Raw genomic sequence first — 14,384 nt, forward strand, 5'->3', positions numbered from 1 at the left:
ATACCCAAATGCTTCACCTTCCTGCCCATTTTTTTCAGTGTATGCTAATTGTTGATGGCTAATAATTAAGGTTAGGTGACAAATTATAGATATTAGATTTGGACGATATATTGCAGTTGCCGACTACGACTACGACTAGAATTTCCTTTCCAAGCTGTTTACAATAGCCACGCGGGTTTGGATCCTGTAAGGCAGCCAATGAGATTAAAGCATTCCCGATCTCGTCCAAGAGACACAGGAAGTTGTCGGCGGATGGGAGCTGCAGAAGCTAAAGCTTCCGCCTAAACAAAAGAGCATTGACTACGGGCCACGCAGCTGCATTCGCTGCCTTCTTTACCAAGGTGAGTGTAAGACAGGGAGCAGGTAGTTCTCATCAAACAATCTCTGTACACTTCAGGAAGGTTTCTCTTCTTGCCTTAACGTGGGGGCGGATAGGATGAGAATTCTTTGCTGTTTGTAAGACATTTTAAGATGTTCCTGGCGACCATGACTGCGGTCATTAGACATGGACGCCAGCACCCACTCCCCGCTATTCCTTCCTGCTGCCCTTTTAACTTCTTAACCTGTGGTTATGCGTCTTCTCTCCTGAGCCTGCATTTTTTCCCTATTGCTTATACCTGCTTTTCACTGGGCACATATTCACCCCCTGACTACGCAAACTTCATCCCCAACTCAGTCTTCCTCCCCCCTCCCCCCCTACCCCTACCCCTGCACCAATATTTTACTCCCTAGCTGCTTTCTCTCTCTCCTCTCTCAGCCAGAGAATTACACACGTTTCTCCACATGTTGATCATCTTCAAAGTCGTGATTATATTCTGTTTTTCTTATTTTAATGACCAAAGAAGCTTGTGTAAGAAACAATGAGCAAAAAATCCACTTTAGGAATTTATTCAAAAACTTTAAACAAAATCCTTTAGCCATCATTGCAACAGTTTCTGCCTTCTGTTCATTTCATTTATTTTCTTATGCTGGCCTAGAACCAAATCCCCAAATTTCTAGCAAATCAGAGGATAGTGGTGGGTGGAGGCCGGGAGGGCTGGAAAGGCTAGTCAAACTGGATTTCGCCCTTACTCTGGTATCTACTTCAGAGTGTAGAGCCTTTTCCATGCCTCCTAAAACCTTTCATGGGGGAAATGCTTCGCTAGAATGGCGTACTTAATTCCAGCAAGTCCATAGTTTTTTTTCTTCAAATATATTGGGAGCTTTTCAAATATTCAACTATGTTTAGTATTGTTCTTATGCCCCATATGTTATCATGTGGTTTACTTTTGAGAGTATGTTAGTAAATTACAATTTATTTCATTACCAACTGATCATTTAATTTAGGCTTTACGGTTTTTCAAACCCCAATAGGTCTCACTGTTCAAGTTACATATGAACCAAGACCTAAAGGAAGTACAGGCACTAACTACGCAGATATTAATGGGAAAACCACACACGTGTTATATTCTTGACTTTTCTTGTCCACACTATTTCCTACTTTCCTTCTATCCTCCAACCCGCTTGCCCTCTAACTACTTTTCGGTGTGACACTCATTCAGCATTATAATCAACTTAAATTCCTCAGCATTAATTCCTCATTTTCTCTTTCTCTTGGAGGGCTTTGTACTACCATTTCAATGAAATGTCAGTTGCCAGCAGCCCCTCTGGGAATGTTACCTATCCCCATCTCCTTGTCCCATTTGTTGCTGGTGCATTGTGTACTATTCTACAGTGTATTTGCATATTTGCTTACCCCTCCTATATGGCTTATCACTGAGTGTTCATAAATTTTCCCTTAAGTATTTGGTATAGTAAATTTAAAGTATTTAATGCTTGTCTTTAACAGAGAAGCTGGTTTTTTTTTTGTTTTTTTTTTTGGCTGTAGGGTTTGAACTCAGGGCCTGGGAACTGTCCCTAAGCTTTTCATCTCAAGGCTATCGCTCTACCACTGGAGCAAAAGCATCACTTCCAGTTTTTTGGTGGTTAATTGGAGATAAGAGTCTCACCGACTTTCCTGCTTGGGTTGGCTTTAAACCATGATCCTCAGATCTCAGCCTCCTGAGTAGCTAGGATTATAGGTGGTACCTGTACAGTGTACACCAGTGCCTGGCAAAACTGTAAAAATTTTTTTTTTTTTTTTTTTTTTTTTTGGCCAGTCCTGGGCCTTGGACTCAGGGCCTGAGCACTGTCCCTGGCTTCTTCCCGCTCAAGGCTAGCACTCTGCCACTTGAGCCACAGCGCCGCTTCTGGCCGTTTTCTGTATATGTGGTGCTGGGGAATCGAACCTAGGGCCTCGTGTATCCGAGGCAGGCACTCTTGCCACTAGGCTATATCCCCAGCCCAAAACTGTAAAAATTTTTAAAAACCTTTTTTCCTGTGCTAGAGTTTGAACTCTGGGCCTTACACTGCCATGTTCCTAGTCCATAATGAGCTTTTTTAAAATCTTAATTTTTAAAATTTTGTTATTATTAATGTGTTTTACAGAGGAGTTACAATTTAGGCAATGAATGCATTTCTTTTTGGACAGTGTCACCCCTTTACTTTCTAGGTAAGCTTTTTTTGTGCCAGTTCTGAGGCTTGAACTCAGAGCCTGGGCACTGTCCCTGAGCTTTGTTGCCCAAGGCTAGCACTCTACCACTTGAGCCACAGTGCCACTTCCGGCCTTTTCTGTTCACGTGGTACTGAGGAATCAAACCCAGGGCTTTGTGAATGCTAGACAAGCACTCTACCAGTAAGCCACATTCCCAGCCTCTAGGTAAGCTTTTAACTATATTTCTTGCTTAATGTTCATAACAACTTTCTTAGGTCATTACTACCATTGCTTTACTTTTTGTTTTGTTTTGTTTTTTTGCCACTCCTGGGGTTTGAACTCAGGCCTGAGCACTGTCCCTGGCTTCTTTTTTCTCAAGGCTAGCATTCTACTACTTGAGCCACTGCGTTACTTCCGGCTTTTTCTATATATGTGGTGCTGAGGAATCGAACCCAGGGCTTCATGTATACGATGTGAGCACTTTACCACTAGGCCATATTCCCAGCCCCTAGATTATATTCAAAGAAACTTTCAAGTGAAATTATGGTTTTTGTGCTGGTGTAGGGCTTGAACTTGGAGTCTTATACTCTTCTTTAACTTTTTTTTTTTTTGCTTATGGCTGGTGTTCTACACAGGTTAAGTACAATTAATCCTTTTGAATATGTGGACCCTACATCTTTGAATTCCACATACATGGATTTACCAACTGAAGAAAGGCTATAGTTAGTGGAGAAAAGTGTCTCTGTATTGAACATGTGCTAACTTTTTCCATTGTCATTATTGCCTAAACAACAGTTATACCTAAACAATAGTATACCTATTTACATAGCATGTATATTATGCTAGTAGTACACATCATCTGGACGTGATGTGTGCAGTGATGTGCAAGTAAAATGCAAAGCACTTGAACATATTTAGATTTTAGTATCAACAGGCAGTCCTGGAGCCAGTGTTCTGGCCATGCTGATGGCAAATGTGAGGATTTACTGTGAAAGCTCAAAGGAAGAGGAGTGCTTTCAGATTGCAGTGTGCAGATAGTAAGGAATTCTTTTGCATGGAGATACCATTAATACTAGGTATAAGTTAATAGATAAAGACACAAGTAAGAGATAGATAGTAGGTAAAGTTATAGAGGACATCTTTTATATTAACAGGCTGGAATTTAATAAGGACAGGTTTGAATAGGTGAGTGTGGTGAGCTGATTATTATTTTATCTTATTATTATTCTTTTAGAAAGGTCACTATTACCAGGAATTGAAAATGTTCATTGAGAAAAACAGCATATTCCAAATATATAATATGGTTTCTGAAGGGTGTGTTCATCACTCACCTTTGAAAATTCTGTCTGTGGTTCTCAAATAAGCCTGTAAGTTAGATAATATCATTACCATTTCAAAAATGAGTAGTTAGAATTTTAGAAAAATTTGGAGTAACATAATTTTGTGTTTCAGTTTAGTTCTGAGATTTTTCCAAATTGTATTTTTCCAGCCTTTCCAGAAACTTCAGATAAGGAAGGGAAGGCAAGATTCTTTTTTTTTTTTCTTCAAATTTTTATTATCAAACTGATGTATAGAGAGGTTACAGTTTCATACGTTAGGCATTGGATACATTTCTTGTACTGTTTGTTACGTTGTCCCTCATACCCCCCTCCCCCCTCCCCCTTACCCTATCCCCCCCCTGAGGTGTTCTTAACTTAGTGTCTCAAGAATTATTTTGTCCTCCAGTCCTCCCTCTGTTCCCACGGACCCTCTAGAGTTTGAACTCAAGGCCTGGAACTTGCCAGAAGCTGTTCTACCACTATGTCCCCAGCTGTTTTTGCTTTAGTTATTTTTTGAATGGGGTCTCAAGTTTATGCCTGGGTCAACCTGGACTGTAATCTTTTTATGCTTCCCACCACGTTCGGATTTTTTTTTTTTTTTGCCAGTCCTGGGGCTTGAACTCAGGGCTTGAGCACTACCCCTGACCCTCTCTGTGCTCAAGGCTAGTACTCTACCACTGGAGCCACAGCACAGCTTCTTGGCTTTTTTGATTATGTGTTACTGAAGAATCAAACCTAGGGCTTCATGCATGCTAGGCAAGCACTCTACCACTAAGCTACATTCCCAGCCTTGAATTTTATTTTTTTATGTTGGTGCTTGAACTCAGGGCTTTGCACTTGCTTAGTTTTTTTGCTCCTCTGGTTCTCTACCAGTTGACCCACAATGCCACTTCCTGCTTCTTGGGAGGAAATTGGAATAAGAATCTCAGATTTGACTGCTAGAGCTGGTTTTGAATTGTAGTGGTGTGAGTTGCACCTGGTAACTGACCGACTTTTATTGATTGAGAATGGGATCTTATGAACTTTTTGCCAGAGTCAGCATTGAACTGTATCTTCTGAGTGGGTAGGACTTTACAAGTGTGAGCCATCATGCCTGGTTATCTTTTTCTTTGCCAGTCCTGGGGCTTGAACTCAGGGCCTGAGCACTGTCCCTGTCTTCTTTCTGCTCAAGGCTAGCACTCTACCACTTGAGCCACACTGCTAATTCTGGATATTTCTGTATATGTGGTGCTGAGGAATTGAACCCAGGGCTTCATGTATACAAGGCCAGCACTCTACCACTGGGCCATATGCCCAGCCCAATGGTTATCTGTTTTTTCTTGTTTTTTAAGGCAATCTCTTTCTATGTAATCCTGACTAGTCTGGATGATGATGTGTAGCCCAGGCTGACCTTGAACTTGTGATCTTCCTGCTTTAGCCTCCTGTGTTCTGGTATTACAGTATGAACTAACAAGTTTGGTTTATCTCCTTTATTTAATAGACCATTGGATAACATTTTTAAATTGATTTATTTATTGTCAAAGTGATGTACAGAGGGGTTACAGTTTCATATGTAAGGCAGTGAGTACGTTTATCAAACTCGTTATATCCTCCCTCATTTTTCTCCCACCTCCTCCCCTCCCCAGGCCCCCCCACAACTTGTACAGCATGTAGTTTTGTATGGATAACATTTTTTGGGGGGAAAATATATTGCATTTCAAAACATGGAATAGAATGGAAAGAAAGTATACTACAGGACCTTAGGCATATTATATCATGCTTTTTTGTTATATATCCTTATACTTCCTTTGGTTATGACAGTTTCTTAGATTTCTCTCATTTTTGATTATCTTAACAATCAGGAGTACTGTTTAAGTGTTTTGTAGAAATCTCCTCAATTTAAGCTTATCTGGTGCTTTTGACCTGCTTGGATAGAATATGGGCTTTTCTAGAGGACTAGCACAGAGATACAGTGCCAGTCAAGTTATTAAATTATATACATGTATGGAATACTGTGGTGAATCCCATTCCTTTTTTGTGCCAGTCCTGGGGTCTGAATTCAGGACTTGAGTGATGTCCCTGAGCTTTTGTGTTCAAGACTAGCATTCTATCACTTGAGCCACAACTCCCTTTCTGGCTTTTTTGATGGTTAATTGGAGATATGAAAGAGTCTCATGGTCTTTTATGCCCTGGTTGACTTCCAACCTTGATCTTCAGATCTCAGCATTTTGAGAAGGTGGTATTACAGGTATGAGCCACCAGGGCCCAGCTGAAACCCCTTTTGAACAATTAATATACACTAAAGAAAAATGAATGACAGTAATTAAAACTAGTTTAGATGGGAGGAAGGGATACCAGAAGGAGGGGCAGATGGAGAATGGAGAGAATCAGTGCAACCTGTTGACATTTTTTTTTTGGTGCCAGTACTAGGACTTGATCATGTGATCTCAAGACCTGGGCACTGTCTCTTGCCTTTTGGTGGTTAATGGGAGGTAAGAGTTTCACTGACTTTTTTGCCTAAGTTGGCTTTGAACCTCAGTCCTCAGAACTCAGCCTCCTAAGTAGCTATGATTGTAAGTATGAGACACAAGTACCAAATTTGTAAAATTGTTTTTAAGAGGGGAGAGGGGAAGCCAGGCATTGCTGGCTCATGCCTGTAATTCTGCCTAATTGAGAGGCAGAGATTTGAGGATCCTGGTTTGAAGTTAGCCTGGGCAGGAGAGTCCATAAGACTCTTATCTTCAATTAACCACCAAAACTCTAGAAGTGGATTTGTGGCTCAAGTGGTAGAGTTCTGTCCTTGAGCACAAAAGCTCAGGAACAGTGCCCAGGCCCTAAGTTTAAGCCCCAGGACTGGCACAAAAAGGGGGTCAGGGGAATTAGAAAGAGTAATAGGAGGTGGTGAATTTTATCAAAGCACATTCTGTGCATGTATGGTAATATCACTGTGAAATGTTCTTGGACAACTAATATATACTAAAAAGGAAAACAACAACTGTATGTTGGGTGCCAGTTTATGCCTGTAATGCCAGCTACTCAGGAGTCTCAGGTACAGAGGTTTGTAATTTGAAGCAAACTCAGAAAAGTTTGCTAGACTCCATCTCTGAAATAACCAAAAACAAAAAAAACAAAAAACCCACCTGGACTGGAGAGTATCATGCAAGAAAGTGGAAGAGTCATGAATTCACATTGAATACTGCCACCAAAAAAAGAGAATATGTAATTGTGTTGTTTTTATATTTACCAGTAATTGCCTTTGTGGTGTGGTTGCTCTGTGTGTGTGTGTGTGTGTGTGTGTGTGTGTGTGTGTGTGTGTGAATTCACTATCTAGTCTCCCTTTTCAGTCTTTTCTTTTTTTTTAGTTTTTTAGCATTTTTTTAGTATTCCTTGCAAAGCGCGTCTGGTAGCAACCAGTTCTTCCAGATTTTGTTTACCTGGGAACATTTAAGATTTTTTCCTGTTTAATAATTCTCCTTTTTAATTTAGACCTAATTTATATAAAATAAAACTTGACATTTCATATTTTAAATATATTTAGTTGCACAAAGGGGTGCATCAACAGATCAGTTTGTGAGTAAACCGCAGTCTCTTCTTTCTTTCTTTTTTTTTTTTTTTTTGCCAGTCCTGGGGCTTGGACTCAGGGCCTGAGCACTGTCCCTGGCTTCTTTTTGCTCAAGGCTAGCACTCTGCCACTTGAGCCACAGCGCCACTTCTGGCCATTTTCTGTATATGTGGTGCTGGGGAATCGAACCCAGGGCCTCATGTATATGAGGCAGGCACTCTTGCCACTAGGCCATATCCCCAGCCCCTTCTTTCTTTTTTTTTATATAAAGTTTTTTTTATTAGTAAAACATTTCATTGCATGAAGGGTAGCAATGAAATAGGTCAAGAATAGGTCATTTCATGAACCAACTGTCCAGGCTGCGGAAGCATTCTGAAAGACAGGCACAAGCAATTTTCTCTAGCTAATGCCCCAAGGCCTACCTATAAGGATCTTCCCCCCTTTTTTTCCAGAATTCATTATCAAACATTGTAAGTTAAAAATTAGCCTCCCTTATGTACAAACCCCAATAGGGGTTAGTCACGTAGTGCTGGTTCCCTTTGGTCTTTAGTGATCTTTCTAGAACATGAGGAAATGAAAGTCTAGTAAGAAAGCATGGAGATAAGAAGTGGCAAAGTCCCATTTCCCGACTGTACTCAACTCCCGTTTTCCTGCCTGCCATTCTGTGATGGAGACAATGCAGCCAGAAGTTTACAGAGCTCCTGACATCTTTCCACAAGCAAGTGGGTACATTCCTCCATTCTGAGGCAGTCTGTAATTTTGACTACAGCTTATTTTCAAAAGGAAAATATTGACTGTGACCTTAAGTCATCACTATTAAGGATCATGATGTGAATAGGGACTTAATATATTTTTGGTCTTGTTGCCGTGTGAGAATCAGTCTAAACGTGTATATCACAAACTGGTATTATTTACAGCATTTACAAATCTTCCCCTAGATGGTTCTATCCTGAAAATAGGATTGAATCAGCGAGTATACATTAGTTTATCAATTTATTAGTGTGGATAAGTGGATGCATAAAGAATAAGGCATGCCAATTACCTGGTTAAATATTGATAAATTCTTTTAAAAGTCTAGATATTTGGCATTACTGAAGACCAAATATTTTCAGTTTCGTTTTTTCACATTTTGGTGAAGCAGGGTATGTAAAAGTTCTATCTTGATTTATAGAAAAGTTGAGAGTTTAATGACTTGTCCCTTTGCGAAGGGGAAAATATTACATATTGTATACATAGGAAAATTGGGGCACTAAATTGGGAAATTAAAGCCATTAATTCCCTCCAAACTTAAATAAGAAGCTATATAAATGAAATCTCTGATTTTTTTCATTTGTTTACATTAAGGACCTTAATGTCTCTTCTTTCATCTCTCTCCATCTTTCCCAGTCAGACCCATACTCTCAAAAAATTTGACATTTTTGTGTAATCGTCTTTTCTTACTTATCTATAGCATATACCTAGGAATATAATTATTTGGTTTTAAGGCATTCCTTCCTTCTTTCTCTACTTTTGTTTTTGTTTTTGTGCTGGTACCAAGGCTCAAACTCTAGGCCTTGAGCTCAGTTAGTGTTTTCACTCAAGGCTCTATCACTTGAGTCACCTTCAGTTAGGGTAGTTAATCAGAGATAAGAATCTCTTGATTTGTCTGCCTGAGCTGGCTTTGAACAAGGATCCTCAGGTCTAAGCTTTCTGAATAGTTAGGATTACAGGCATGAACCACTGGTACCTGACTTGGTAACTATATTGCGATTGCATTAGGGGGAACTATGTTCCCCTACCCCTGTGTTTAACTTTTGAAGATCTGCCAAACTGTTTTCAATGTGGCTATATAATTTTTACATTACCACCAGAAATATATTATTGTATAATGAAGAATGTAATTTGAAAAAATAATTTGACTTCTAGCTTCATTTAAGCTTCATTTCTCCATCTTCAACTTTTGCCCCACATCTAAGCAAGCTGATAAGAAAATGTGGATTGGAAGTGCCAGCCTTTAGTGAAAAAGTCAAGCAAGAATGTGAAGCCCTGAGTTTAATCCCTAGTACAAGCACCTCCCCCACACAAAAAAAAATAAGGGAAGGAAGGAAGGAAAAAGAGTCAATGTAGGTAGCTTCTTTCTCCTTTGAAACTGAGAAAAGATTCAGATCATGCCAGTGCTTCTTTTCTCGCTGTTTTTGGCTTAATTAGGAGGCTTGAGTTACTCTCATTCTCTGAGAAAGGTTTTTTTTGTTGTTGTTGTTGTTGTTTTGTGCAGGCCCTGGGGTTTGAATTCAAGGCCTCTTGCTCTCACTTGGCCTTTTCTACTCACAGCTGGCACTCTTATCACTTGAACCACACTTCCATTTCCAAGCATCCTATTTTGTGTGTGAAGCGTTAATAGCCTAAATATATGGAATCAAATTTTGGGCCCTTTATTTGCAGAGTGCCCAAAACAATTGGTATGGAGACAATGACAATGTGAGAAGGGATTCTTTAAGTGCCTTGGCTTGCTAATTGGGCCTAGGGGCAGGTATGCAGGCAGCTTATAGTTTGAGCTAAGTTGTGTTGTAGTTTTGATTCGCACATGTCCTCTTACAGTTTTAGCCAATTCAGAAATTTATAGATAATTTAATAGCATGTAATGCCATCATTGCGATTGAGGTGGCCTCTTACTATGACAATGCTGATTTGAGGCTATCTGTGGCAAGAAATTTATAAATAGAAACAAGGTAGTCCCAACCCTCTTGAAAATATACTCAGTGACAAAGAAAACAAAGGAATTAAAAGAAAGAAAAGATGCTTGGACAAATAGTCAATTTGAACCAATGAGAATGCAAAATTTACTAAAAGATTTTACAAAAGATGAAAGGGCACTAATTGGTACTGAAAAGTAGCAGTTGGCAAATTCATGATGACCTAAATATGCTAATACTGGGTCTCAAGTTAGAATATACTTCAGGATTCCACTAAATTTAAACAAGGTATCTCTTAGGGGTGATTGTTTTTTGCTTTCTTGGTGCCCCAAACTCAAGGCCTGGGTGCTGTCCATGATCTTTTGTTCAAGGCTAGCACTACCACTTGAGCCACAGCTCCACTTCTGACATTTTTTGAGTAATGTCCATGAGCATCTCATGGACTTTTCCTGCTGGGCTGGCTTTGAACCCCAGTCCTCATATCTCAGCCTCCTGAGTGGCTAGGATTCAGTTGTGAGCTACCATAGAGGCACTTAGGGGAGTTCTTTGATTTTTTATTGCCAGTCCTGGGGCTTGAACTCAGGGCCTGAGCAATGTCCCTGGCTTCTTTTTGCTCAAGGCTAGCACTCTACTACTTGAGCCACAGCACTGCTTCTGGCTTTTTCTATATATGTGGTGCTGAAGAATCAACCCAGGGCTTCATGTGTATGGGGCAAGCACTCTACTACTAAGCCATATTCTCAGCTCCTGATTTTGTTTTTAGAGTATTTTATTGTTATTGTAGACATGATGTACAGAGGTATTACAGTTACGTAAGTCAGATGAGTACATTCCTCTTTGAACCATGTCATTAGGGGAGTTCTTAGATATAAAAAGGGGATACATGAGTACGCCTCATCTTAACTATCAGCACTATTCTGAATATCTCATATTTTTAACAGTTGCCTTAAAATATCTCATAATATATCACTGGTATTGACCAAGACATCCATTTAACTTAGAGCACATGTTAAGGAAGGCATTCAATAGAATGTTCACCTTCTCTATAAACTTCACACTGTAAGCTTCATAAAATATAATGGCTTCATGCATATTCAAATAAAACTAAATGAAGCATAGTAAATCTCAGCCTGTCATTAAACAAATATCAGGCTGGGCACTGGTGGCTTAGGTCTGTAATCTTCGCTACTTGGAGGAGGCTGAGATCTGTGGTTAGTGATTCAAAGCCAGCTTGGGCAGGAAAGTCTGGGAGACTCATTTCCAATTAACCACCAAAAAGCAATAAGTGGAATTGTGACTCAAGTAATAAGAGCACTATCCTTGAGCAAAAAAGCTCAGGGACAGTGCCCAGGCCCTGAGTTCAAACCCCAGGATACACACACACACACACACACACACACACACACACACACACACACACAAACACACACACGATATAAATTATAGTAAAATATTCTGAAACTTTCAAAAAATATAAAAGAAATTTATTAGCCCAAATAAACAATGGACAAAGACGTGAAGAGACAATTCACTAAACCTGAATCTATATTCTGATGTTTGCTAGCATCTTTTGAACTTTACCTTTACTTTCCTTAGTGCTCCATCCATGGTACCAGCAAGAGATTCAAGTCATGCATATCCTCTGTATATAGGATACCTTGCTTCAAGTTCTAATCACAGTTCAGACCCAAGCTCATCTTTCTTTGTTCTCTCAAGCCATTTCTAACCGTTTTGGGAAGTCTGCAGATTGTCATTTATTGACCTTTTGTGCCCACTTGTATGTGAGGTTACCAATCTCAAAATGTGAGCTAAATTTTGGGGGGAGAGTTCTTTCTCTTCAGTATGACTCACAGCAGTATCAAATAGTACCTTTTTGAGGTTTTGATTCTTCATTTCTCTAATGAGAAATATTGAGCATGTTTCCATGTACTTATTGGCCATTTGTATATCTTCTTTGAAGAAATATATACTTAAATCTTTCCACTTTTTAAAATTCCATTATTTGTTGTTATTGTCAAGTTGTATAACTTTTCATTTATTCTAGATCCAAGACACTTAAGGCAATTTTCAAATATTTTCTCCATTCTACATTGTCTTTTCACTTTCTTGATAATTTTTTAACAGTTGAGAAAGTTTTACATTTTGATAAAATATAATCTTTTTTGATGAAAGCTAATCTATCTTGTTTCTCTTCGGTTGTTTCTGCTTTTGTGTGTTGTGTGTGTATATGTATATATACATATATATGTGTATATATATACATATGTGTATATATATGTATATATATATACATATACACATACATCACAGTTGCCCAAGTTTACATTATATACATTCATGTTTTCCCCCCTAAGGGTTTATAGTGATTTAGCTTCTACTTGTAAGTCTTTTTTGTTTATTTTGGCTTTATGTGAGATAGGAGCCCAATTTCATTTGTGTACAGATGTCTAATAGGCTCAACAGCATGTGTTGAAAAGATTATTTTTACTCAACTCTGTATTCTTGGTACCCTTGTCAAAAATCAGTTGACTATGACTGTCAGTTTATTTCTGTACTCTCTACTCATCAACCTGTAAGTCTAAAATTATTCCAATATCTCAGTCTTAGTTATTGAAGTTGAATAGTAAGTTCTAATACTGGAAGTAAAATTCTAATTTTGTTTTGAACACCCCGTTTCTTCCACTTCAATATGAATTTTAGAGTCACCTTGTCTGTCTTTAAACAATACAAATCTCAGTGAACATGTAAATAAGATTGAGAACATTGCTATTTTTTTTTTAATTTGCCAGTCCTGGGCCTTGGACTCAGGGCCTGAGCACTGTCCCTGGCTTCTCTTTGCTCAAGGCTAACTAACACTCTGCCACTTGAGCCACTGAACCAATTCTGGCCATTTTCTGTATATGTGGTGCTGGGGAATTGAACCCAGGGCTTCATATATATGAGTCAAGCACTCTTGCCACTATGCCATATTCCCTGCCCAGAACATTGCTATTTTAACAGTAGTACATCTTCTAAATTTTCCCCTCCCTCCCTCCCTCCTTCCCTCCCTCCCTCCCTCCCTCCCTCCCTCCCTCCCTCCCTCTCTCTCTCTCTTCCTTCCCTCCCTCCCTCCTGCTCTCCTTCCCTCCCTCTCCCAGCTTTCTCATATTTTCTTGCTTTTTATTCCCCCTCCCTCTCTGTCTGTCTCTTCCTTTCTTTCTCTGTGTTGAGGCTTGAACTGAGGGCCTGAAGCTCTTGTTCAGTTTTTTTATGCTTACAACTGGAGCTCTACCACTTGAGACATGCCTTTTTGCTAGGTTATTATAGATGAGTCTTCTGCATTTGTTTCCCTCGGGTTTGCTTCGAATTGAGATGGTCAGATCTTAGCTGTGTGTAGCTAGGATTATAGGTAAGATCCTCTGAATGCTGGCTACTAAATTAATTATGCGTATGTGTGTGTGTGTGTGTGTGTGTGTGTGTGTGTGTGTGTGTGTCCTGGTACTAGGGCTTGAATTCAGGGCCTCATGCTGACTTTTCTGCCTGGGCTTGCTTAAAACTTTGATTATCATAGTTCAGCCTCCTGTGTAGCTAGGATTACAGGTGTGAGCCACTGGTGCCTAGCTTTACATTTATTCTTTTTTGCCAGTCTTGGGGCCTCAGGGCCTGATTACTGTCCCTGGCTTCCTTTTGCTCAAGGCTAGCACTCTACCACTTGAGCCACAGCGCCACTTCCAGCTTTTTTTGAGGAATTGAACCCAGGGCTTCATGCACGCTAGGCAAGCACTCTACCACTAGGCCACATTCCCAGCCCAAATTTATTATCAGTGTATTCTTTATTATGGTATTGTAAATAGACTTTTGTTCTTAATTTTGTTTTTAACTTGTTTAAGTTAGAGCTACAGTTTGTTTTTGTTTACTAATCTTATAACCTGCAACTATGCTGAATATATTTATTCACTCCGTAGTTTTTACTGGATTACTTAGAATTTGTGTACGTTTCGCTGTCTTTCTTTTCTGGAGACACTAGACATCCTTGTCTTTTTACTGATCAGAGGAGGAAAGCTTTAATTTGTTAACTATTAAGTATGTGGATTTTTCATAGATAGCCTTTATTGGGTTAAAGAAGTTTCTTTTTATTTGTAGTTTGTTGAGTATTTTTGTTGCTATTGCAACGATGCACTGAGTAATACTACAGACCTCAAGCAAGTGCCTTTAAAAAACTAATAGTTGTGGTCTCACAGAATTATAAGTTAGGAAGCATTCTTTTATCTTTTACCTTTTTAAAGAATGTATAAAGATTTAATTTTTTCTTAAATGTTTGGGATGACTCAGCAGTGAAGCCATGTAGACCTTGGGTTTTC

General features: G+C 39.3%; 1 protein-coding gene across 1 annotated transcript in view; it reads left to right on the forward strand.

Annotated features, from left to right (window-relative positions):
- The first annotated feature begins 250 nt into the window (after positions 1 to 250).
- The window catches only part of Maged1 (MAGE family member D1), a 67,907-nt gene continuing 53,773 nt past the window's right edge, over positions 251 to 14,384 (forward strand). The window contains exon 1 of the mRNA XM_048335279.1: positions 251 to 341. The gene's annotated coding sequence lies outside the window, so the exon portion shown is untranslated. The remainder of the gene's footprint in view (positions 342 to 14,384) is intronic.

This window comes from Perognathus longimembris, chromosome 28 (genome assembly GCF_023159225.1).
Source record: "Perognathus longimembris pacificus isolate PPM17 chromosome 28, ASM2315922v1, whole genome shotgun sequence".
NCBI classification, from domain to species: domain Eukaryota; kingdom Metazoa; phylum Chordata; class Mammalia; order Rodentia; family Heteromyidae; genus Perognathus; species Perognathus longimembris.